The following is a 26,692-nucleotide window of genomic DNA, read 5'->3' as shown; positions in this document are numbered from 1 at the left end:
TTCATCCTGTTTACCTCAGACCATTTCTACAATTTGTCCAGATCATTTTGGATTATGACCCTGTCCTCCAAAGCAGTTGCAATCCCTCCCAGTTTGGTATCATCTGCAAACTTAATAAGCATACTTTCTATGCCAATATCTAAGTCGTTGATGAAGATATTGAACAGAGCCGGTCCCAAAACAGACCCCTGCGGAACCCCACTTGTTATACCTTTCCAGCAGGATTGGGAACCATTAATAACTACTCTCTGAGTATGGTTATCCAGCCAGTTATGCACTCACCTTATAGTAGCCCCATCTAAATTGTATTTGCCTAGTTTATCAATAAGAATATCATGCAATCAGGTGATCCTGATCCCTTTTTTTTCACTTGGAATAAAAAGAAAAATTGTTAGATTACAGTCTATGTCTAATAAAGGTGGCATGAAGTTGCCAAAGTTCTATCAGATTGCATTTACTCTTTGACATTCATTGTGTGTCTGGATATTAATAGCCTACCTTGGCTGATAGCCATGAACTATAATTCAAAATATCTTGCCTATAGTGGCTGGCTAATTATTAGTCTGTCCTAATGATACAAAATCTGATAGCCCCATTATTTAAATTTCAAGATGCTGGGCTTTTACCAATGATATGCAGCTTCCTATAAGAATGAAAAAAAATCTGGATTACATAAAGGTGCATATATTTAGAGTAACTCATATGGTATCATTAAAAGAAGACTATTGATTGTCGTGGATTGATAATTGTACACTGCAATTATCTGATTAATATACAGGTGGCCAGTTTAAATCACCTGAAATTTTGAGAAAGAAACACAGCTTCATCCTGCACTGATGCCCCCACTTAATTTTATGGACTCTGAGTAGTCCCACTGAAGGCAAAGGAACTATTCACAGTATGTGTCTAAGTGAGTTTACAAGATCAGGGGCTATACTTGCAAGTGACACTAAGCCAAATTCTTTACTCATTCACATACACAACCAACACTGAATCAATAAGCATTCAGTGAAGCACAATTTGACCCTTTGCTTGCAAAATCTATTTGGACTTATTTCTCATGCCCCAAATCTTCAATCCTAGCTATATTATTGAGAATAAAATTAATTAAACAATTAAACTTCTAAGCTCTACAATTTTCCAATACATATGTCCTCCATTGTGATTACTATGGGATTAATTGGGAGAAAAAAATTAATTTGACATATCCAGATCCATTCTGATACTTAAGCTGTGCATCTGGCTGAATTATTAATAGCAGACAATACACTGTATTTGTCCATTTTAATTTTTATGTGTGTGCGAATTATACATAAATGAATGAAGATTTTTACTTGCAATTGTTCCATGATTAGTTTTATAAAGATATCATTAAATCAGGGGTATGGTGGTGAGCACTTGGGGAGTGATAAAGATAGGGGGAAACAAACAGGCTTGTGACATCACAAATCCTCTCCTGTCCTCTTTTGAAAAAGAAAGAGCATATATATTTGGCTACAAATTTAAACCCTAGATTTGAAATTAGCTGGGTCCTTCCTGAGGAAAGGGAAAGATTTAAGACAAGTTTATTGGTTGCCTATCCGACTTTAAATTCAATCTTCTCCTCCTATTACATTCTCCTAAAGTAAATGTGTGTGCTTGTGTATGTGCAGTCCTTATGTAGGCTGGGGTCACTCAGAAACATGTCTAGCTCATTTAACAAGCTTGGCCATCAGGGCTCAAGCCAGTGTGACTCAAGTATTCCTACATCCTACACATACTATTTTATATATCTGCCAAAGGGCATGGATTGAATCTACTGGACTCTATTCTATGTCACACTGTTATCAGCCATTCAACACACTTAGTAATCAGATGTATGTGCACAGTGCTACATAACAAGTGTGCAACTTTTTAAAATCCCTTTTGATTAATGGTCTCAGTTCCAGGGTCTAGATGGAAGCAGGATTTAGGGAACTCCTGTGTTAACTATCTCATACAACATTTCACCTTTATTGAATTAACTGGTCTCACTTTTTCTGTCATCTTTCATCATGATCACTGTCAGCCACACACAGTAGGCCTTCAGTGCTGGTTGGGAAACATGGCTGCAGGACCATATGCATGGCCTTGTGTAGGGTGTAGAGATTATTCTATAGAACAGTTACCCTTAACTGCTAAGGCACCCCTGCTTCATTGTCTGATCACACTGTATACATCATATTTCAAGTTCAGGTGCTGGAACGTATGTAAAATGTCTCCAGGCAACACACTGCTAATTGAGCATCTCTCTCTCCTACCTCTCTGATTTTTGATCTACTTTTTACTGCTGCTCATGCTGATGTTGTACTCATTTATTTTGTCTCAGAAAACCAGTTTTATGACACTCTCCTAATCTCACTGTCCCCTAGAACCCTTACGCCCAAACATACGGATATTCAAGCATGAATATATTAATTTGCACAAAAATACATATGTTCATGTGTGAATACTCATATTCCGACAAGGCACCTCCAAAACATTTATGCAAACAAAGAAACGGTTGCACAAATATTTGTGGGGAAATGTACAAAAAGGAGTAAGAGTGTTGTGGGATAGCTGTTACCCAAATCTGGTTAAAATGTTTCTCCATAATTTTTCTCATTTTTGCCAAGCCCTAGAAAAACCCTAAACGTAGTGAAAGATGCCTATCAAAACATAGTATGTTTGAAAACTTTGAGGTAACTAAACCAGTTATATTGACTCAACACAAATGATGAAATCCTGTCCCTATTAAAATCAATGGGAGTTTTGTCCAAAATGTACTGGTTAGATTTCAAAATCTGGAAGCTAACTAAAGATGATCTTGCAAAATGGTGATTATATGTATGGGCTCTGGAACAACACAAGTTAAACCTCAATATCTTTCTTCTTGACTTGTCACTCCTTTTTAAAAGTGCAAGTATGAATTTTTTAAACAATGATGGCTCCAGTCTTCAACATTCAGATCTGGATCTCAGTTTTAAACACCCTAAATTTTGGTGATATTTGGTTAAAGGGTTTTAGTTCAAGCCCAGATCTAATTGGAAGTTTTACTCACTGCCAGTACAAGGCAGGTACAAGATGAGCATCTTATTCACAAGTCCTGTGTTAAACTACAAGACAAATCATGTCAATCAAACTAGTAAAGAACTTGAGGTCATAATGCTTTTATACTTTAGATAAAGTTGCAATATATAGAAAAAATGTAATTTCTAAAAGCTTTGATGTTGCCAAACAACAAGCTAAATAACACATTGGATATAAAGAAAACAGATGTACAGGCACTATTGAGGAGGCAAGGCACCTTTGATCTCATCTGTTGCTGCTGCTCACTCATGAAGGACAGTGGCAACTTTGTTGTTCCTGTTAATGAGGCTTTTCTAGTTTTAGGTTCACTGATTTCATGCATACAGACCAGGAGGGAAATTTCATTACTTTCTAAGAAATCACTTTGATGTCTTGTAAATACTGAGTAATAACACATTTATTTCACTCACTGCCAGTACAAAGTGATTATAAGATATCTTCATAAATACTTGGTATGATCACTGCTGGTATTTAAAGAATGTGGATGAGGAGAGGGAGTAGACTGTAATAAAGCACTCTTAGAAATGTTCATAATGTTATACCTACAATGAGCTACTTCCATATTACTGAAATATAACCAACAAAGATAATGGAAGAAAGCAAGCACTCAAAGTAGAAACTTTTGCAGTAAATTAGTTATAACTCTATTGAAGTCAGTAGAATTACTGGTACTGTACACTTAAAAATGGTGTAAATGAGAGCAGAAACTGGTTTAATAAAACTAATGATATCCTTCCTGCTCACGTGAAGTGATAGGATCATATTAAATAGTGCCTATTGCTCCAATGAAGTTCATGGTATTACACCAGGGTTGGATTTGGCCCGCCTCGTTTTGCAATCTGAAAATTGCTGTTTGTACAACACACACAATCTTCTAGGAAAAGCTGCTGTGTAGATGTCAAATGTTTTCTGAGGATTTTCAGAAATCCTGCTTTCCAAGGAGCTCTGAATATTTGGTGGATAGATTCTGAAATGAGGAAAAAAGAAGCAAGCCATACTACTATGTGGGCTGATGTAAGGAATCTGTGACCGTGCAGACTAAAGGCAGGAAAAACTAGATTAATTTATATCGCTATTTGTCTAGCTTAATGGCCTCTGTGTAAATACTGAGTTATTTAGATTCTTAGTTTCATAGCTATTTTTCAAGTGTTTAAGGGGAAAAAAGTCAAATCTGTTCTTTCCTTCCCTTACTAATTGATGTCATCTTATACCATTTTTATTGAAATGTCTCAAAGTCTTGCATGTGTAATTTTGAGCTTTTATCTTAAATTCTTCCATAGTACACTTTACAATGCCCGTCTGCTTAATGCATGAGTCTGAGTTGAGTTTTGATAACTTCTTCCCTTTTTAAACTGTGTGTTGTTTCAGTTTGCTATAGTTTATCACAGGAATACTAATATCTGAAATGCTCCTCCAACTGTAACTGCAAACAACCAAAGAAGTTATATTAAGTCTAAGAAGGGATGCAAACAAATCTTCATTCTCCTTGAAATGATTATGGAGCCATGCTAGTGACAAGCTGTAACTAGATTTCCATTACAACTGATTTTGAACACCCTTTAATTTTTTCTGAGACTACTTTCCTCCAGTAATTTCTCATACAGTCTTTTCACAGAGGAATGTGTATATATTCAATTATTTTTCTTAGCGGCCTGTGGTCCAGACAGAATCCTCCTCTTTAGTCCTTAGTGCAAGTGTCAAAGGCTCACAGTACAACCGTCTACACGTCACCAAGGGGAGAAGGGTAGGATGGGACTGTAGCCCTACCACGCACCAGCTGATGGGGACCATGACTGGCACTGAGGGGTATACACAATTCACCCTTTTAAAGGGTTTAGCCGTTGCTCCCCTCTCATATACACTCACTTAGAACACACAGAGACATTCTGCCTGCCTGTGTTCTCCTTCTGCAGAATGTCTTCAGCCATTTCTGCTGGTGCCGCACCCATCCTCACCTTGGACCAACAAAGCAGTGACTTCTAAAGCTCCAGAACCTGATTCTTAGACCAGATCCACACCTAAAACTTAGGTTGACCCAGCTACATCGCTCAGGAGTGTGAAACATTCACATCCCTGTAGGGGAGGGATAGCGCAGTGGTTTAAGTCTTGGCCTGCTAAACCAGGGTTATGAGTTCAATCCTTGAGGGGACCACTTAGGGATCTGGGCCAAAATCAGTACTTGGTCCTGCTAGTGAAGGCAGGGGGCTGGACTTGATGACCTTTCAGGGTCCCTTCCAGTTCTATGAGATAGGTATATCTCCATATATTATTTATTTTAAGTAGTTAAGATGACCTATAGACACCACTAGGTCAATGGAAGAATTCTTCTGTCAACATATGAACCACCTGTAGGGGCAGTGGGTTTTCTAAGCGATAGTAAACCCCATTCTGTGCTGTAGCAAGTGTCTACACACACTACAGCAGTGTAGCTGCAGTGCTACAGCGATGCTGGTGTAGTGCTGGTAGTGTAGACATAGCCTTATTTATACTAAGGTCCCTTTACACTGAAGGAAAGAGGGGTTAAAAGAGGTGTAAACTACCAGGCAGCATAAAAGGCCTTTAGTGTAAATTAAAATCCGACTTTTAATCTTTAGCTGCAAAAACGTATGAAGGATTAACTATAGGTTTACTATATATTCTCCTTCAAATGGATATGTAATTACCATTAATTCCAATGGGATTACACATGCCTGGTGAGAGAAAGGCATTCTCTTAGCCCTCTTACAGCTAATAATTTATAGTTTATACTTTATAATTCTGATCTCACATACACTAGTGTAAATCTGGAGTAACTCCATTAAAGTTAATGAAATTATGCTGGTGAAAAATCAGGTTCAGGCTTTCAGTATATGTGCTGAATAGATAAAAGAACTGCTGTCAGAATGAGCAATTATTAGGGAAAACAGGCAAAGAAATAGTTTGGGTGGGAGTTCTGTACAGCTCTATGTGACAGTGTAACATCACTGCACGAAATGTTTCAAGAAAACTCACTTTTAATTGAAAGTGATTGTCTTACTTCTGAGAAAACTATTTTAAGCCTATTTCCTGCTTTTATAAACATCCTGATTCACTAATTCTAGGCACTAATTATCCTCTCTCCACTCAGCACAGTTCTGGCATCTCACTAGTTTCCTGCAGTCCATCCTAATTAGGTACTCTACTGTAATTCTTTGACCAAGAGGTAACAACCTAAGCCCATAAATTTATTTAATATTGAAAACTGACTGAGACAAGACAGAAAGGGATTCTTTTCTGGAGAGATGTTGGTTCAAATATCTTGGAATACTTGTGCTGATCAGGAGCAGTGGTTTCACAATGTCAAAACAAACTCTTAATTCACTATTTTCTGTGAAGTGGCAAAATTACTTCAGACAAATGGGTGGGTCCTTCCCGTCAGTCAGTGAGGCAGGTGCTAGCCATCTCAATATAGAAATTTTACTTCCATTTCCTTTTCTTCTCAGTGAACAATCAGGCTTCAAAATTGTTCTCCTATATTATTGGAAACAGTTGTAGGTGGTGCCTTTCTGCTGAGCTCCAGTGCACCAGTTAGCTGCCAGAAATTGCAAAAAAGCTTCCTAGCTGCAATGGAACCATTTAAAAAAATCACTGACGTGTACAAGACTGGAAATGTGGTGCACACTGTTCGAAATACTTGACAAGGATTTCAAAATGCACATCAACGTTGCCAAACGCCTTCCCACAGGTGTGGAGAAGGATTGGTTGATCTGGAGATGTTTAAACTGCCTTCATACAGCCGTCTAGTCAAAAGTTAATATGCGGAAGTGGGGCTATTTCAATGGCCCAGACACATGTGACTGCAGTGAAACACAAACCATGGAACATCTGTTGGTCTGCCAGCTCCTGGAGGAACTGTGCACCATAGAAGATCTCGCCAGCACTACAGACTGAGCCATATCATGTGCCCAACACTGGAAAAAGCTATGATTGTGGTGGAAGAATATGAGAAGAAGCTAAAGCACCATCTTTCTTGCAGCCTCAGTAAAAAACAAAGGTCTTTTTTCACATGCACATTGAGAAACTGAACATGAAAATGAGCAATTTGTATTTGCAAATGTGGGGTCTGTGTGATTTCTCAGGGCTTGTCTGAGACCATGGAACAAACTCCCACAGGATCTAAGGATCACCCCAAACCTCACCACCTTCCGTACCAAGTGCAAGGCACATATTTTGAGCTTACATTTTGAAATATGTAGCAGTGTGTACATGAAACTGATTTATCAAATGGTGAACAAGTTGCTTTGCTATTCATGTTACATTTTATTGTCCCATTAGAATGCACAATATAACAATACTATTTTTAAATTGCTGTCCAGTCTTAGTATAATACACAAAAGCCATGTATTGCTACCTTTTTAATTTATTTTGTTAAATACATTTGAGATAGATTTGCCAGAAGTTATTAATCTGACCATATAGCTACAGCATACTGCATAATGTAAAAGGAATTCCTCTTATTCCCTAAAAGCATCACATTTTACCCATTACTATGCAATTTTAATAAGCAAACAAAGCTTTATACTGTATTCTTGTTAGTATATGTACAGCAGTGCCACAGAGAGGACATAATCAGACCCTATTGTGCTAGGCACTGCACAAACACATTGTGGGAGTCAGTCCTTGTCTTGAAGAATTTTACAGCCTAATTTGTTCATAAATATTGTGAACTGGTTCCTGGCTTACACTGGAAATTGTTACATCTGAACGAGATGAAAATGGAGATGGTGTGATGCAATTAGAGCAAAGAGAGTATCAGCTCGAATGATCTTAATGCAAGGGCAGGGAAAAGTTATTTCCCTGTGGAGAATTTCCCCAGGTGGTGGATAGTGAAACTTTGTGCTTGAAATCACATTTTACTGTGGTAGCTGCAAAGAAATGGAACCAGATGTGCTCATCACCACCCACCAGGCCACCATGGCAAGCTAATTTGGCCAAATAGCCCAAATATACACAGAGCCATAATGACCTTTAATTCCTAACAGCTTCAGAAGCTCTTACAAAAAGCAATGGTGGGTGCAAGGATCAGGAACTACTGGTTTCAACTTTCAGATGAGCTCTCTGAGGACTCTAAACGTAGTGACTTAATGTAAGATGGCCTATGAGCAAGATGAGAATTATAAATACTACTAACTAAGATATGGATGATTTAGTTGGGGATTGGTCCTGCTTTGAGCAGGGGGACTAGATGACCTCCTAAGGTCCCTTCCAACCCTGATATTCTATAATTCTAAGTTGGACTACGTAAAATGAGAAGTAAAAAGTTTGTTGTTAATCTTCTCTGCTATTCAGGCAAAAAATGAAAAATGAAACCATTTCTTCACATGCACTTATGTACATAATACACTCACTCTTTCAGATGCATAAACACTCCCTCCCCATCACTTCAAAGATAAAAGAGCCCATAAGATGATCAAGCTATTTTTTTCCAATTAGAATTCTATTTCTGCCAATATCCTTCCAAGCTTGTTACTTAAACTAATTCATCTTTGCTACTGACTGATTTCTCTCTTCCATAATCCATCTGAGACCATAAAAACATCTTCTCTCTAGTATGTTAGTTAAGTCAGATGACAAGAAGGTACCAATTCTGCTTTAAGTTGCACCAGTGTAAATTGAAGTAAATCCACTGACTGCACTGGAGTAACTCCAGTTTGCATGTGTGTCAAGGTTTAAACCGGGGGTCGGCAACCATTCAGAAGTGGTGTGCTGAGTCTTCATTTATTCACTCTAATTTAAGGTTTCACGTGCCAATAATACATTTTAACGTTTTTAGAAGGTCTCTTTCTATAGGTCTATGATATATATCAAAACTATTGCTGTATGTAAAGTAAATAAGGTTTTTAAAATGTTTAAGAAGTTTAGTTTAAAATTAAATTAAAATGCAGAGCCCCCTGGACCGGTGGCCAGGACCCAAGCAGTGTGAGTGCCACTGAAAATCAGCTCGCGTGCCATAGGTTGCCTATCCCTGACCAATGCCCACTGAAGTTAATAGGATGGGAATCCTTGATGTTAGTGGCCAACTGCATCAAACTCTGAATAAGATCAGACCAACTATTTTATCTTCCTCCTGTTATAAAAATGAAAGGAAAAATAATTAGTGCAGTTCAACACGAACTACAGTACTAACTGGTTAGCAGAAGCACAACTACTTATGATGTTCATATATTCTAAGCTTTAATTTGTCAAGTTTTTAATGAAAGAGTGTTGGGTCAGATTGCTAAGCTTCAGAAGGAAGTAAGGCAGAGTGACTCCAGTGGGGATACCCAAGCTCATTGGGCAAATAAAAAACCCTGTATCAGCCCACTGGAAAAAATACATGTTTGACAAGTGACAGATTAGGGATGGACAATGGAGTCAAGCAAGGTTTCACTTGGAATGACCTGCTAGGTACATTGGGAAAGACAATGTATCTTTTTGTGCCTTATTTTTCTCAGCTGTAAAGTGAGGATAATGACATGTACCTTCTCTGTAAAGCACTTTGAGATCTCTGGTGACAAGCACATTGGCACTAGTAACTAATATTTATTATTTATTAAACTTGGGGTTGTGTTCATTCACAGCAAAAAAATAAACCCAAACAAACAAACAAAAAAACAATCCCCCCGCCCACCAAACCCCCTCAAAAAACCTAGACTCTTAAATATATTAAAGAAAATGTCATTTGCCCTGTTTTCTAGGATTCTCAAAATGTTCTTTAAACTGAACTATTGCTGGTTCGACTATGGGACTGGCAGGCAGAGGGAAGAAAGAATAAGAATAAAAACATGAAAGACACAATCCTCCTTTGTACCAGGCTCATGCTCAGGATTGTTAAAGGGACTAGGCAAAGGAGGTCCTAAGCAATCTTTGCATTTCTCCCAATCCTGGGGGTGACAGGAGGTTAATCTGTCAAATTATGGCAAAGATTACTTGCATTATAGTGTATTTTGGGGCAGAAGGATCACTCCATGGTTATAGAATTGTCACTGATCGTCCCCTGGACTCCCCTTTGCATGGGCGTGAAATTATTGTCACTCTCATTGCACTTGCTCCTTGCAGAGTAGTGCAGATCTCACCACCCGTCCTTCCCTTTGAGAGGTGTGTATATGAAAATGTCACTTTGCCCGACTCCTTTGGCCCTGCAAGGGGTTGAGGAAGTTATTGTGATCCCCTGGCACCTGCCACAATCTCCTGTGGGGAATGTAGTCTTATGGAAGCATGCTACAACTTTAAGAGTCTTGAGTCACAGGTACTGAAAGTATGCATTCTAGTCACAGTCTAGCTGATTAAAGTTCCTCTTGAGGAACTGAAGAGTTGGTCTGGTCTTCTTATACTGGCACATGTCCATTTTGGTAGATTGGCTAGAACTATTTATTTACAGAGATAAATGAATGAGTTCTGCTAACTGGATTTAACTTTTTTTTTACACTGACTAATTACCTACACCTCAGACATGTAGCACCACTAGAGAGTGATCCAAAGCTTATTGGACTCAATGAAAAGACTCCCAGCGAGTCTGAGCTTTCGGATCAGGCCCTTATGGCTTATCCTGTTCCCATTCAAGTCCAAGAACAGCTTCCATTAACTTTAATTGTGCAGGATCAAGCACCTAGTGAGAGGAATAATAATATCTATAATAAAACAACTTATAACAACAAAATATTACAGTAGCCCAAAGAGCATGAAAACCACCCTGAGGCAGTTCCCACAACCTTTTACAATCCCAGTTACCATTCCAGTCATGTTGCTGTGCTTGTTTAGGGTTCAAAAAATTGTTTATAGGATATGTGCTGGTAGTCTCATATGTACAGCCTCCTATCTGCAGCTATACAGGGTTTGGCTGAAGTAGTGACTGAGCATCTACTGCAAAGATGGACAAATGAAACTACACAGTGAAAGGTTGCAGCACAGCACAGTGCACCAAAACTATTGCTGCAGAGACATATTTATTAATGCAGACAGCCTCTCAGTGTGAATCTATCTTCTATGCATTTCATGGATTCATTTGTAATTTAACTGTCCTGAAAAACACCAGGTTTATGACTGACTAAAAGAAGCACAAGATGCTGTTTCAGTTTCTGGACAGCCAGGAATAACACCTGATAGCTTTACAATCAAAATGAACACACTGTGGGCAATACTATGTTAATGACCAAAAGAAATGGCAATTTCACTGATCACACAGACATGCTATGGATTAGTGCCAGTTAAATGCTTGGAGTTTGTCTGCCAAGACAGGCAACAACAAGCAGGGGCATGTGCTGAAGTCTTCTGGATCCCTAGTGCAGCCCAGTGTTACATCAGCTAGAGTGGCAGACCCTTTGCTATGTTAGGGTGACTGCCAAACTACAAATATAGAACATCAAGCTGCCTAAGTAATGCAGGGCAGAGCTCTAAAAAGGCACTGCTAAGCTTTCAAGTTGAGCATCTGTGAATGCCAATAGATTAGAGGCTAACAGGCTTCATGGAATGCCAATAGGCAGTGACACACTTCACCTAAGACCAGAGACTGCAGGGCCTTGTGAAGGTTCTGAATTATTTCCTCTACCAAATCAGCGTCAGACTCCTGAAGTAATAAATGTCTAAATTATGAAACTATAACTTCAAAATAAAAGAAAACTACCAGAGAAAATGGAATGCATAATACTCGCTCTTCCCCCAAAATTTCTCTTTGAAAGGCAGCCATGAACATTCCCAGATGAATGTGCAAACTTCTCAGTGATTGAGATTCACATTTGCTTGAGTTTGAGAAATATATTGTATTGTATAACTCTTTAAAGTAGAGTAACAGCCAAAAACGTGCATCTGAATGAGGGCCCCATTGTACAACCACATAAAAAGTCATGAGCCTAGGATCTAACTAAAGACAAGTCACAAATGGGGAAGGTGGTGGGGAGGGAGTAAGAGATAACAGTAATCATATCCTGCAATGTTTGTGCACAACTAGATGGCAATGAATTAAATGTTTAAAATAAATTATGTTAAAAATTGCCAATCACTGCAGAACACCATGCTTCCTTAAAATTTCCTCTGACACCAGAAAAACTGACTTAGTGCTCACTGCCCATTATTTTCATATTATTTTATTTATTTTTCACTTGTACAGTATATTTGTTCTATTCCTTCTATACAGATTATTCCCAAACCATCCCCCCATCCAACATGATTAGTTCCTTTTAGTATATATAACATGTATCCCATAGGTAAGCTATCCTCCCAACTCCCTCTCTACATAAGCCACAAGTTCCCCTCCCCTTGGGATGTCTCAAGTGGGGGTTAGGGAAGCTTTTGGGTCTGAGGAGGAATCTCTCACCCTTTCTTCTGCAGTCCAGGGGCAGGACGAGTCTTTGAAGGTGTCAGAAAGCAGGTCCAACATGGAGTGAATATTCTGATGTCAGTGAGCACCGGGGCTGTGAAGGTGATACTAGAGCCTACCCATTACCTAACCTCCTACTGAAATACTCTCCTTTCTCTCACCTCTCCTATCCAAAAGGCAATGATCCAACCACACAAGCCGTCACAGAGTCTAGAACTGCTGATATCAGTAGACCAACTGAGGCTCTAACCCCCTGGTGAAGGAGGTGGCTATGGAGTTTCTCCTATTTAAGATGCTGAGGCAGTCCCTGTTGGACTCCAGCCCACACCCCACTCGTGGGAGTTGGAAGTCTTGGCTCTGCAGGGAGGAACCAGGGGGTTCAGTTAGTTCTCCTTCTGTGCCCCTTAGGCAGCAGTGGCTCACATCAGTATATATTTTTTTAATATAAAAACATAATGTACATGTGTGTGTAAGAGAAAGAGCTAACATATTTCCTTCCTCTGTTGCTCCCATTAACTACTGTCATTCTGTTTGTTTCCCTTCTTGTAAACTCTTTGAAGCAAGGCCTTTTTTTTTTTACATCTGTGTCTTATATGGTGCCAAGCACACTCGTGCTACTTAAGAAATAGCAACAAACCACACACACACACACACACACACACATACACACAGTATGATTTGCACACACAAATGTAGGGTTTGCTTGTGAAAAACTTTCAAGTGCAGTTTCCGTTTGAAAATTTGACTCAAATCTCCAGAACAGCAATACAATGAAAGCAAAGTTGTTCTGATGTCATTCATTCTACTTGCAACTACTTCCAAAAAGTGCGGATGGAACTAACTTGGGGGAATTGTTCCAACTCTTATCCTCTAGGAGTTCTGTCATAAAACTAGCAAACATAACATACATGTATCTCCATAGAAGGTAATCAGTCAGCTGAATAGATCTGTAGTTATACATATCCTGCTTATCTCCACTTTTTCCATTTTCTTCCTTACCACTTACAATAAGTATGCAGCTCATTCCTAATATGCAACCAACCACAGAACTGAGCTTCTTCCTAAAAGTGGGGCAATGGTGGTATTTTTTCAGAGCAATAAGTATTCTCTAAATGATTGTTACGGTTACGTTATAAGAAGTGAAAAAAGTTGAGAATGCTCCCTATTAATACTATCTTATTTGCTGTGCTTCATATTGTCTGGGTAACTCAATGTATAAAGTTAAATCGGGAGCAGAATTAGCAATTTGTGTAACTTGTTTTAATTGAAAATAGCAGGTCAGTGAAATTTTCCTTATCTTAGTGGGGGTTAGAGCTGACCTTCCCACAGGCTGCATATCCTGTAACAGAACTGAGAATGCACACGGTAACAAGAGAATTCAGTTGCTCTTGGTCAGTGCCAAACATTAATTTCATTCCTTACCTCCAACAACACTGGTGTATTAAGAAGTTGGAGTCTGCAAACAAAACAGAAAGACAGGACTGCTCAGAAGTTAATGAAAATATCAATAAGTCATAACATCTGGAACTCATCAACCAAACTCTGACGTAAGGAAACTGTCCAGATGTTAGTGGAATTGTAGAGACTGTAATATTTGTTGAGGGAGGCTCTTCCAAACAATCAAAGCAGTAAAGCAGTTCAGCACTTACATCACTTTTCAGCACTTTGAGAAAAGCTTCAATAATTTAATAATTTTTCAAATGTGTGAAATGCCCACACAATGCAGCAAGGGAACACAGTCCTGGAAACCAAGAAACTCAGCTCCAGGATCTTGGGAAACACATGAACATGCAAAGAACTGTGAGATTCGAAGGGGCACACCTCTCAATTGTCTGTCATTAGGACGAACTTCATTCAACGATCTTGTTGTGTTTCAATTTTAATAATATAGTTTAATAACATCCACAATGTTGAATCATAAAGCTGGGGCCACAGAGAACAGATATAATTTTGTCCTCAAAGCTGGGGCCACAGAGAACAGATATAATTTTGTCCTCATCCCTTGTTTTGGGTCCTGTCCCACAATGCAAACCACATTTAGGCCTTAGAACATTGAGAAATACAGATGAGGGGGCATATCCTGGAATCCTAACAGGCAGCTTCCCTGATGCAAGCTATGTTCCCCTTCTTCCCCCAGAATCACCTCAAACTGCCTTGCTGCACAGCTGAAGAATTAATGTGGTGGTGCTCAAACTCTTTCTGCTGGTGGACAGGAGTGCTCATCCCCTACAGGGACAGGTTTTGAGCGTTTCCCTATATGTATCTCCTCCGTTCCTGGCAGTTGCATGTGATCTTTATAAATATTTTAGGTTTCCAGGATCACAGTAAAACTAATTCCAAAATTTACAGATTTCAGAAATTTTCTGGGATTGCATTCCCTAAATACACAACCCTAAAAGCTCAAGCACAGGACATGACATAAGACTGTGTTTATTTCAGTGTTGGAACTGACTAAGAGGACTGTGGAAAAACAGAATGCTGAAAATAGTGTATACTTCCATAAGACCCTCCAGCTGTTCTAACTTGTATACATGAGAACCTTATTACAGTCACTTTCATAATGTGTTCAGCGTGTGCTCTTTTTTTTGTTTAATAAATGTTAACAAAACAATGCCATTATTGCATTCTGGTTAAGGAAATGACAGAGGAACTGCATGAAGGAAATGTTTAAAATTCAACCTATGGTGAAATATGTCAAAACAATAGCTACAATTCTCCAACTCCTCATCCCGCCCAAACTGCAATGTGGTGGTTTTATACTGAAATACCCATTAAAAATAGCCAAGATGACAGAGAAAGTACACTTTCACTTGCATTGCTGTATGATAGCTACAAACTCTACTCATATCACCCTTCAAATTAGAAGTGCAAACGTGCTGGAAACAAAATATTCCAATAGCTGAAAATAAGCAGCAAAAGTCTCACCCTACAACCTCTTCAGATCATTTCAACACTTCTTTACATTTTTCTTTGGAGAGTGACAAATTAAGAGAATAAAGTATAGGAAAAGACCCAACAACAAGATATATTTCAGTCATAATTTGGAGATTTTGGCTCAAAAACATTGTACTACAACTGTCAACCTTCCCATTTAAAAAACAAAGTGAAATATTTCATTTTTCCATATATAGTTATAATACGAGTGTAGCCAACATTTTCAAAATATATAAAAACATATGATGTATATGTATTGTGCAGACAAGTGTTTCTACATGTAGACAAGTGCACATAGATCTATGTGGATCACATATGTAGTCTGAACTTTGAATTTGTGATGAATTATAAAACCCATTTATTTAATATTCCCCTCAAATACTAGTTTAACAACATGTTTTTTCAGGTAACTCTCAGGATAACAACAAACCCTCTGCAGAAGTGAGAAAACTTTAACCTGATAAAAACAACTGGCAGCTTTTAGTCTGAAGAAATGATCAATAATTCTCTCACTGCATCCTGTCATGTTCTTTTTTACTGGGTATGGATTATTTCATGACAAAACAGTAATAGTCATGTATAGTTGTACTGTTTGCTTTCCATGAATTATTGTCTATTAACAAGAAGTTATCAAACTACTGTTTTATCAGGATTACATCAACACCATTCATAAATATTTTGCAAATGTGATCATTTTAGATGTGGCTATATTTAATTATTTATAAAATGGCCTGGATAAAAGGAACGATCAGATAAGGAAGCTGATTTCAAGGTAGGCCAGCATTCAGTATATAACAACTGCATGTATGATTCTTATTAATCAATAGCCATCTCACTTGTGTTCTAAAAGAATTTATATTGTTCAAAAGTGAGTTTATACAAGGATTACATATCAAGTGGTAGAAAGCGATTGGCCTCAGGCCTCACAATGCACTCAATGTGTAGTATCTTGTATAATTGCATATTTTGTAAAACATTAACTCATCTACACCCCCACAGCCACCAACCAAATATATTATATTCTTCCAACCTCAAGACAGTTACTGAGCTAACATTTAAAGCAATATATTCCCTGTAAATGCAGAGAATACGTTTCTGAGGATAGGTAAAATGTAATACACTACACCTTTATCTGAAACCCTGTAGAATTGGTGCTTTAAACAGGGGCAATTGAAAATAATCATGAGCAAAATTCAGTGGGTGGAAAAATTAAACACAAAAAATAAGAATGATAATTAGAAGTTGTTTAAGAATGCTTTATTAGATGACCCAGAAAACTCACAATCCCCCGAGAAGGCTCCTTCTGTTAAAAAGCCATCCTGTTTCAGCGGGGAAGTAAAAATGGCAACAAAAATAAAAAATATACATAACAAATGGAAAAATGAGGAAGTCGATAGCACTGTGTACAAACCAGCAGTTAGGAAATGCAGAGAACAGTTTAGGGAAGATAAAGGTATCAAACAAAAAATCTATTGCCAGTAGACTAACAACAGCAAGAAGAAATTCTTTAAATATACCAGGAACAAACAAAACCGTAACATTATAGTTCTAATACTATAATGTCAATCATGAAACAGATAAGGAAAAATATTTAATAATTTTTTCTGTTCTGTATTTGGAAAAAGCAGAACAACATACTCATATCTATCTTACAGTGACAAGGAAATGCTTTCTATTCCATCAGTAACTAGGACGGATGTTAAAGCGCGAGTATTAAAATTAAACATTTTTAAAATCAGCAGGACCTGATAACTTGTACCTAAGAGTGTTGAAAGAATTTGCTGAGGAATTCTCTGAACCATTAATGCTGACTTTTAATAAATCTTAGAAGTTCCAGTCTAGGGAAATGCCAGAAGACAGAAGAAAGATAATATTTGTGCCAATATTTAAGAAGAGTAAATGGGATGATCCAGGTAACTATTGTCCAGTTAACTTTACATTCATCCCAGGCAAAATCACGGAAAAGCTGATGCAATCTCTGAAGACTTAAAGGATGGTAACATAATTAATACCAAACAACATGGTTTTATGGAAAATAGGTCTGGTAAGAAAACTTGATATCTTTTTGATAAAATTTCAAGTTTAGTTGATAAAGGTAACCATGGACATAATATACTTAGGCATCTGTAAAGCATATGACTTAGTCCCACATGGACATTCTCATAAAAAATTAGCACTATATTAAAATCGATGTAGCCCATATTAGATGGATTAAAACTGGTTAATTGATAGATCTCAAAAAGGAATTATAAATGGGGAATCATCATTTTAGGGAGGTGTGTTCTTAGCCCACTGCTATTCAATATCTTTATCACTGATCTGGAAGAAAATATAAAAATCATTGCTGGAAAACTCTGTAGATGATACAAACATTGGAGGAGGGGTAAATAATGATGGGGATAGTTCACCTGATACAGATTGAGTTGGCTCATTTGTTAAAGTACTGTCAAATGTAAGGGCATCTAGAATCAAAGAATGTAGGTCACACTTACAAGACAGCAGACAATATCTTTGAATGCAGTAAAACTGAAAAGGACTTAGGTATTATGTGGATAACCAACCGAACTGATCTCTCAGTGCGATGTTGTAGCCAAAAAGGCAATCACCAAACAGGAGTAGGCAGGTGGTATTGCCTCTGTACAGTAACTCCTCATTTAACATCGGAGTTATGTTCCTGAAAAATGCGACTTTAAGCGAAATGATGTTAAGCGACTCCAATTTCCCCATAAGAATTAATGTAAATGAGAGGGTTAGGTTCCAGGGAAATTTTTTTCACCAGACAAAAGACTATATATATATATATATATATATATATACATATACACACACAAACAGTATAAGTTTTCAACAAACAATTTAATACTGGTACACAGTGATGATGATTGTGAAGCTTGGTTGAGGTGGAGGAGTCAGAGGCGGGGATATTTTCCTTACTGCTAAATGATGAACTAGCAATTGGCTGAGCCCTCAAGGGTTAACTCTCTCACTCTACAAGGCAGCAGGAATGGAGGGAGATATGCACATTTCCCCTTTAAGTACACTGCCTTGTTAATTAGAGCAGCTTGCTGAGACCACAGCTGCTGCAAGCTCCCTCCGTCCTGAGCCCTGGTGTGTCACCCCTGCTCTATGGAAGATGGGGTAAGCGGGGAGCAGAGGGAAGGAGGATGCCCTGACATTAGCCCCCCTCTTTCTTCCCTCCCCCCCTGCACAGCAAGCAGGAGTCTCGGGGAGCAGCTCCAAGGCAGAGGGCAGGAGCAGCACATGGCAGCTGCAATTGCTAGCCTGCTGGGCAGCTGATGCATAGGGAACTTATGGGAGCAGGGAGCTGATAGGGGGAGCTGATGGGAGGGCTGCTGGTCAACCCTGGTTCCAAGCCCCCACCAGTTAGTTGCAATGGGCTGCTCTTCCTGCAAGCAGTAGACAAAGCAGGTGGCTGCCAAACAACGTTAGAAAGGAGCATTACACAACTTTAAACGAGCATGTTCCCTAATTGATCAGCAACGTAACAATGAAACAACGTTAACCAGGACGACTTTCAGTGGTAGTAATGGTACTAGTGAGATCATTACTTGAATACTCTGTCCAGTACTGGTGTCCACACTTTATTTAAGGATGTTGAAAAATTGGGAAGGGCTCAGTAAAGAAGTACAAGAATGATTTGAGGTCTGGAATACCTGCCTTATAGAGAGTCAAGAAGCTTCATCTATTTAGTTAATCCAAGAGAAGGTTAAAAGATGATTTGACCATTGTCTACAAGTACCTGTATCAGGAAGAGATTTCTGGTAGTAGACAACAGTTTAATCTAGCAAGAAAAAAGGATAACAAAATCTCATGATTGGATGCTGAAGCTAAACAAATTCAGACTAGAAAGGTGGCACAAATTTTTAAAGGGGGAGGTAATTAGCTGTTAGAACAGCTTACCTAGGGGTGTGGTGGACTCTTCATCCCTTGAAGTCTTTACATCAAGATTTGATGTCTTTCTGAAAAGATATGCTGTAGTTCAAACAGAAGTTATGGGCTTGATACATAAATTACAGGGTGAGGCTCTATGGCCTGTGTTATACAAGAGATCATAATGGTCCTTTCTAGTCTTTAAAATTTTTTTTTTAATCTTTGGTAAGATAAATGCAGTGTATAGTGTCTTTCAAATAAAAACTACCACAAAATGCTTTATATAGCTAAATAATGCAGACAAAAATTTAACATACCATCTGTCATATATGAACAATTTATATATTCATACACACATCATATGTATCTTTACGTTTATATTTCTAGAGAGCTACAGATAGCTACATCTGTCTAGCTACATAGGCCTGGTTTTTAGAGATGGTGGGCACTCAAATCTGCCAGTTACTTCAATGAGAGCGGTGCCTCTTCAGCACCACTGAAAAATCTTGCAATTTATTTATCCTGGGTGTCTAAATGTCGACTTGCCTATCTCTTTTAAAATGTATATCAATAGTCACCAAAAATATGTTTGCACAATATCATCTTTTATACAAAACACATTTATTAAGCTCACCACTCCTGAGTAATAAGGCCACATATTGATTAACTATTTCTTATATCCTTCCATTTGTAAAACTAGGTGCCTGAGGTACACTGGGCCAAATTCAGAAGAAAGTTTGACTATTGAATTAGAGAGTTTTGTAGAAAATAGTAATCCTATTAAGCATATATATATATATATTAAAAAAGAAGAAGAGAAAAAAAACAATAAAAAAAATCATAAAAATTGGCTGTTGGGTTTTTGGGGGTGGGGGAGGAGGAGGGAAAAACTAATTCCACCCCTTAAAATTCTTTAGTTGTTTCTGGTTTTTGAAAATAGAAAAATGTCAAAAGAGATATTCAACCAGCTCTACTGAACTATTTATCCAGTTATCATATACACGTGCACACACATGCAAAAGTAAAGTTAATTTTGCAGGGACTTACCAAATATCTTTCTACCTTCTCTGAAAATAACACACAGAAAAGAGAGGAGCTATTTTGAGAACAGAGTTTATCTGAACTTGCAGAAACCTGTTTTCTTCATTGCAGTCTGAAGATAGTCTTTTCTAAGAAGAGTTAACAATACATCTTCTAAACTTTTATGTATAGCATCTGGTATCTACCAATCAATTTAGTAAGGAATTTAGGTCTGCCCTTTATTGAAAAGTCAGTTAATTTCAAATAGGGGGTTTGTTCAAGATCTGTTGGGCAGGTTCCTTATTTGTTTCTTTTTTTCTAACAATGTTGGTGAGTGAGTATGTATGAAAGTGAAAAACCAACTACCTGAAGGGGGGTTCCAAAGAGGATGGAGCTCGGCTGTTCTCAGTGGTGGCAGATGACAGAACAAGGAGCAATGGTCTCAAGTTGCAGTGGGGGAGGTCCAGGTTGGATATTAGGTAAAACTATTTCACTAGGAGGGTGGTGAAGCACTGGAATGAGTTACCTAGGGAGGTGGTAGAATCTCCATCCTTAGAGGTTTTTAAGGCCCGGCTTGACAAAGCCCTGGCTGGGATGATTTAGTTGGAGTTGGTCCTAATTTGAGCAGGGGGTTCGACTAGATGACCTCCTGAGGTCTCTACTAACCCTAATCTTCTATGATTCTACGAATTACTGTGTGTCATTTTGTCCCCTTTACTCTTTGCTACTCTTCCCATCCTTCACAAATCTCAATTTCTTATCTCCCTGACCTTCCATTACACTCTTTCAATCTTTTCCTCTTCCTCATGAATTTCTGAATCCCACCCTTGTTTGTTCATCACCTCTGATTGGCACGCTGCTCTGTGTTCTGCCACAGAATGTAGACTGAGACAATTTAACAGATGTAAATACTGTACTGTAATTCCATTCTGTACTACCATGTTGCCTGTCACTAGAGAGGTTATTCCAATTTTGTTAAAGAACCCTCCTTATATTACAACTTAAATATAATAGTTACTAATTAAAAAGATTGTGAAAATAAAATGAAATAAAATGCAAAACATCCTTCAAGCCTTTCAACATGTTTATTTTCAACTTTTAAAATATTTGTACAGCTACACTTTTCAGGCAATATTCTATACTCAGATACACCAAGGTAATGCTTGTTGGAGTACAAGGTGGTCAGTACTTCTGAAACATCAGGCACCTTACCAAGGGCTTGTCTACATGGTGCATTAGTCCACTCTAGAGGGGTGTAAACTCTAGTGCGCATCAATGTGTTGTGCACTAACTGGCCTGTGTAGACCCTGCTGGTGCACACTAAAAGTTCCCTAGTGCACGTTAATGTAGTACATTTTGAAATGGGACACTAAGGCAGACTAAGCAGCTTTTAGTGTGTAGCAGCAGGGGCCATGCGAGCCAGTTAGTGTCTGACATGCTATCATGTATTACAATTTACACCCCTCTGTGCAGACTAATGCACTGTGGAGACAAGCCCTAAAATATCTAAATGCGGATTAGATGCCTATCTTTAGACACCCAGGGCCAGATCCCCAGCTGAAGTCCATTGTGGTCAAAAGGCTATGACAATTTACATCAACTGAGAATCTGTCCCCCAGTTTTAAAATGTTGGTCCGTAAATAAAAATCACCTTTTGAGACCTGTCTTTAAATCTGTTTTGGTTGGCTATTGTAGTACCTACTGACCATTTTTTCACTTTGTAAAATCTTCAAACAGTATAATTCAATTGATATTCTATACTGATGCCTAGGACCTGACCAGCAACCTTATAGATAGGGACAGATATACACAGGCAGATTGTATCTTGAGGTGCTTGCACACTGCTTGCACACTGCGTCCTAGCAATGGAAAATGCTCTTATTATTTTACTTGTGTTTGATGGATTAGTTTTCAATAGGGCTGTCAAGTAATTAATTTTTTTAATCACGCGATTAATTGCAATTAATTTTTAATCGCGATTAATCGCACTGTTAAACAACAATAGAATACCATTTATTTTAAATATTTTTGGATGTTTACTACATTTTCAAATATATTAATTTCAATTACAACACAGAATATAAAGTGTACAGTACTCACTTTATATTTATTTTTGATTACAAATATTTGCATTGTAAAAAACAAAAAAAATATTTTTCAATTCACCTCATACAAGTACTGTAGTGCAATCTCTTTATTATGAAAGTTGAACTTACAAATGTAGAATTATGTTAAAAAAATACATTCAAAAATAAAACAATGTAAGACTTTAAAGCCTACAAGTCCACTCAGTCCTACTTCTTGTTCAGCCAATCACTCAGACAAACAAGGTTGGTTACAATTTGCAGGAGATAATGCTGCCTGCTTCTTGTTTACAATGTCACCTGAAAGGGAGAACAGGCATTCGAATGGCACTGTTGTAGCTGGTGTTGAAAGTTATTTATGTGCCAGATGCGCTAAAGATTCATATGTCCCTTCATGCTTCAACCACCATTCCAGAGGACATGCTTCCATGCTGATGATGGGTTCTGCTTGATAACAATCCAAAGCAGTGTGGACTGACGCATGTTCATTTTCATCATCTGAATCAGATGCCACAAGCAGAAGGTTGATTTTCTTTTTTGGTGGTTTGGGTTCTGTAGTTTCCACATCAGAGTGTTGCTCTTCTAAAAGCATACTCCACAACTCATCCCTCTCAGATTTTGGAAGGCACTTCAGATTCTTAAACTTTGGGTTGAGTGATGTAGTTATTTTTAGAAATCTCACATTGGTATCTTTGCGTTTTGTCAAATCTATTGTGAAAGTGTTCTTAAAACGAACATGTGCTGGGTCATCATCTGAGACTACTATAACATGAAATACATGCAGAATGTGGGTAAAACAAAGCAGGAGACATACAATTCTCCCCCCCGCAAAGGAGTACAGTCACAAATTTTATTGACACATTTTTTTAACAAGCATCATCAGCATGGAAGCATGTCCTCTGGAATGGTGGCCGAAGCATGAAGGGGCATATGAATGTTTAGCATATCTGACATGTAAATATCTTGCAACAACGGCTACAAAAGTGCCATGCGAACACCTGTTCTCCGTTCCAGGTGACATTGTAAGTAAGAAGCAGGTAGCAGTATTTCCCGTTAATGTAAACAAACTTGTTTGTCTTAGCGATCGGCAGCATAAGAAGTAGGACTGAGTGGACTTGTAGGCACTAAAGTTTTACACTCTTGTTTTTGAGTGCAGTTATGTAACCAAAAAAATCTGCCTTTGTAAGTTACACTTTCACAATAAAGAGATTGTACTTCAGTACTTGTATGAGGTGAATTGAAAAATAGTATTTATTTTATCATTTTTACAGTGCATATATTTGTAATAAAAAAATATACTGAGCATTGTGCACTTTGTATACTGTGTTGTAATTGAAATCAATATTGAAAATGTAGAAAGACATCCAAAAATATTTAATAAATTTCAATTGGTATTCTATTGTTATAAATGCGATTAATCACGATTAATTTTTTTGAGTTAATTGCATGAGTTAACTGCGATTAATTGACAGCACTAGTTTTCAACATTCTAAGATCATACAATGTCAGATTTTGTGTGTGTTCATGTGTGCACACCGCTCCCTTCTACCCCTCCCCCCATTAGCTAGTATTAGCTGCAAGTAGAGATCCCTTCACTTTCATGACTACTGAAGTTCACTCTGAAAAATAATTATGAAGTGTGGATTATATAGCAATGAATAATCCAAGACAAACATGCTTTTTTCATCCCCCTTCAATAGGTAAATGATGCTCCCACTTGACATCCCCACAACAACACTGCTGGCTTGGCATTGCAATGATTCCTGATTTATTGAATGTTGCTGGACTGTAAAAGCAATATCCTGTCCTTACGCAGGGTGGTGGGAGAGTGTGGAAGAAGAGTTGAACAGGGCAGAAGGTCATGAGTCATCCTGCCAGCATAGTCCAGGTTGGCTCCTGGGGGACCATGGTGAAAGCAACTTGTAGTGCACCTTACTGTTCCTTCACAGAGGAGCAATGCAGGGTATCCTACCTCATGGCTGCGGTAGACTGAGGGAGGGGGATGTGGTGAGAAGAGGGTCCATATCCCTTTTCAGCCCCTTTTCAGCCCACCAGCATGACAGGTCATTTTGTAGTCAAAAACATTTCTTAATTCCATGAATTATTTTAAATAATTGATAAGTTTTTTGCTATGCATGAGATCCACGAATCACTGTGTCATTTACAGTTCAGCATATAATATTTATGTCAGGATATTTTTGGGAAATCTCTCTTCTCCATGATGGTATTTTACCAGGATATCCTCTTTACTTGGCTGCCCAAAAGTTTACAGTAGATGTTTCTAGCTGTCTGATCCTTGTGTTGGACTGAATTGCAGGATTGGCCATTACTGTGCACAGACATACATCTTTGATAACTTTTGGCCACTCCAAGGCAGAACATTGTTCAGATTGTTTTCTTATTGCATATGTCACAAGGAATGAGTTTTTCACATTTTCTTCTTTCCCTTGTTAGTTACTTGGACCCTGTGCTTTTTAAGGTGCTTCCTGATAAGAAAGTTTGCTTATCTAATTGCAATATTGATTTTAGTGTCATCTACTCTTCATGTACTTCTAATACTGTAAATCAATAGACCAGCATAAAGTTATTTGATGTTTTGTGCTTCTTATTGTCTCTCTATTGATCTCATCCAGTAATAGCATTGTATATCTGGGTACCAGCTTGATGATTAAATCAAGCGATTTGGCTGACAACAATCCCGATGTATTATTGTACTTGTCAACTCTCAGATCACCAGCACAGCCTGAAAAATGGAATGCTCACTACTTTTAAGGGCACTCCAACATCTAAGCACTGTATTGATAAAAACGGTGGCTGCTCACAAACGTTTGCCATCAAGAATAAAAACATACCCACCCTTATCCACATATTTTAAGAGGTTGAAGGGTTACATGTTCACTCATTTCTAGGAATGTGACAGCCCCAAAAAATAAATTAGCAGTAGTGTATTCCTCAGATATTTGTCAATCATATGCACATATATATATATATTTAACAAAGTCTTTTTGTGTCCTGATAAAACCTACATATTTTCATGGATATCTCACTCGCTGTGGGAAGGCACAAATTACCTGTGTCATTACATGTTTTTCTGTGTGAACCAATGGATGGAAAACAATTTTGTAGAAGACAAGGGAGTTTGTTGTTGTTGTCTTATTTGGAAGTAAGCCAGACATTCTTGGAGCTTGTTGATGTAAATGCCATACCAGGTTTAACTGTAAATTGAAAAGCTTACTCAAAACGTTTCACACAAACATCTCTAGCAGATGGAATGAAAACAAGTTCCAAGGATAAACAAATATCCAGATGACCTGGCAACACCCAGATTAGAAAATAAGAAAATATTAAACATAAAGGACCACTCGGCCAACCCAGCCTCACTCTTCTAGATATTGCATAACCTCCTAGCTTTTTCATTGAACCTATCCACTTTTCCCCCTGTCATTGTATCCAGTTGTCTTACACCCACTTTGCTTTTGACTGCAACAGGTCCTAATGTTGTGGCTCTTATACCATGTCCCACAATGCTTTTCCATAGAGAAAAATCCAGTGTCCCTTCTCCAACCCATCTGTCTCTGTAAGACAGTAGGGACATGATACTCAGTCCATGGCTGACTGCTAAATTAAATTGATCATGGAAGCAAGGTTGGTGTCTTGCCCTTTAATGACACTGGCAAGCTTATGTTTAGCTGTTGACACCTTAAGGTGTGGAGCTTTAAATGCAACATTTCCATCTCTAGTGACATGGTCCTCTTTTGTAAAACTCAGTGGTGGAAGGTAAAGTGAAGGAAATGGGTGTTTTTAAGGGATCTCAGAAATCTAAAAATAATTAAAGGCTACATAGTAAGATGTGGCATCTGTGGAAACAGCCACAGAAATAATCCTGCTACCTAATAACTAGCACAGCAGGCCGAAGTTCTACTATGGTTTAAAACATATTTATATCCCTGCCACTGTATAATGAGGCATATCACATAATCTGATGGCAAAACTGTTGCCAGATAACATAGTTTTACTTACTATAACTTAGAGAGCTGTACCATTTGCTAGTATTAATGTATTTTTATTATTGTCTTGAAGAAAAAGTATATCATTTTAAAATGTTTTTCTTTATAATCCATGCCCATCCTTCTCCCAAAATATCTTATATAATAATTTCTGGCATTAGTGCACCATCACAAAGGCTTTTGCAATATTTAGCTGCCCTTGTTTTCCCTACAGACAAGTAAATGAAAATGATGTAAGCATTCAGTTTACATTATTGGATCCAAAAGGTTTTTCTCTTGGTCATCACAGTGATGACTAACTTGCCACTATCATTAAAAACATCCCCTCCGCCCCTCAAAATAAGCAATTCCCAGTA

At 38.0% G+C, this 26,692-nt stretch overlaps 1 protein-coding gene across 4 annotated transcripts in view; it reads right to left on the bottom strand.

Annotated features, from left to right (window-relative positions):
* DLC1 (DLC1 Rho GTPase activating protein) overlaps positions 1-26,692 on the bottom strand; it is a 391,881-nt gene that overhangs the window by 124,044 nt on the left and 241,145 nt on the right. The gene's annotated exons all lie outside the window — the stretch shown is intronic.

This window comes from Chrysemys picta, chromosome 5 (assembly GCF_011386835.1).
Source record: "Chrysemys picta bellii isolate R12L10 chromosome 5, ASM1138683v2, whole genome shotgun sequence".
Taxonomy (NCBI): domain Eukaryota; kingdom Metazoa; phylum Chordata; order Testudines; family Emydidae; genus Chrysemys; species Chrysemys picta.
Note: the sequence above shows the minus strand (reverse complement) of the source record. Positions and strands in the feature narration are given on the sequence as shown.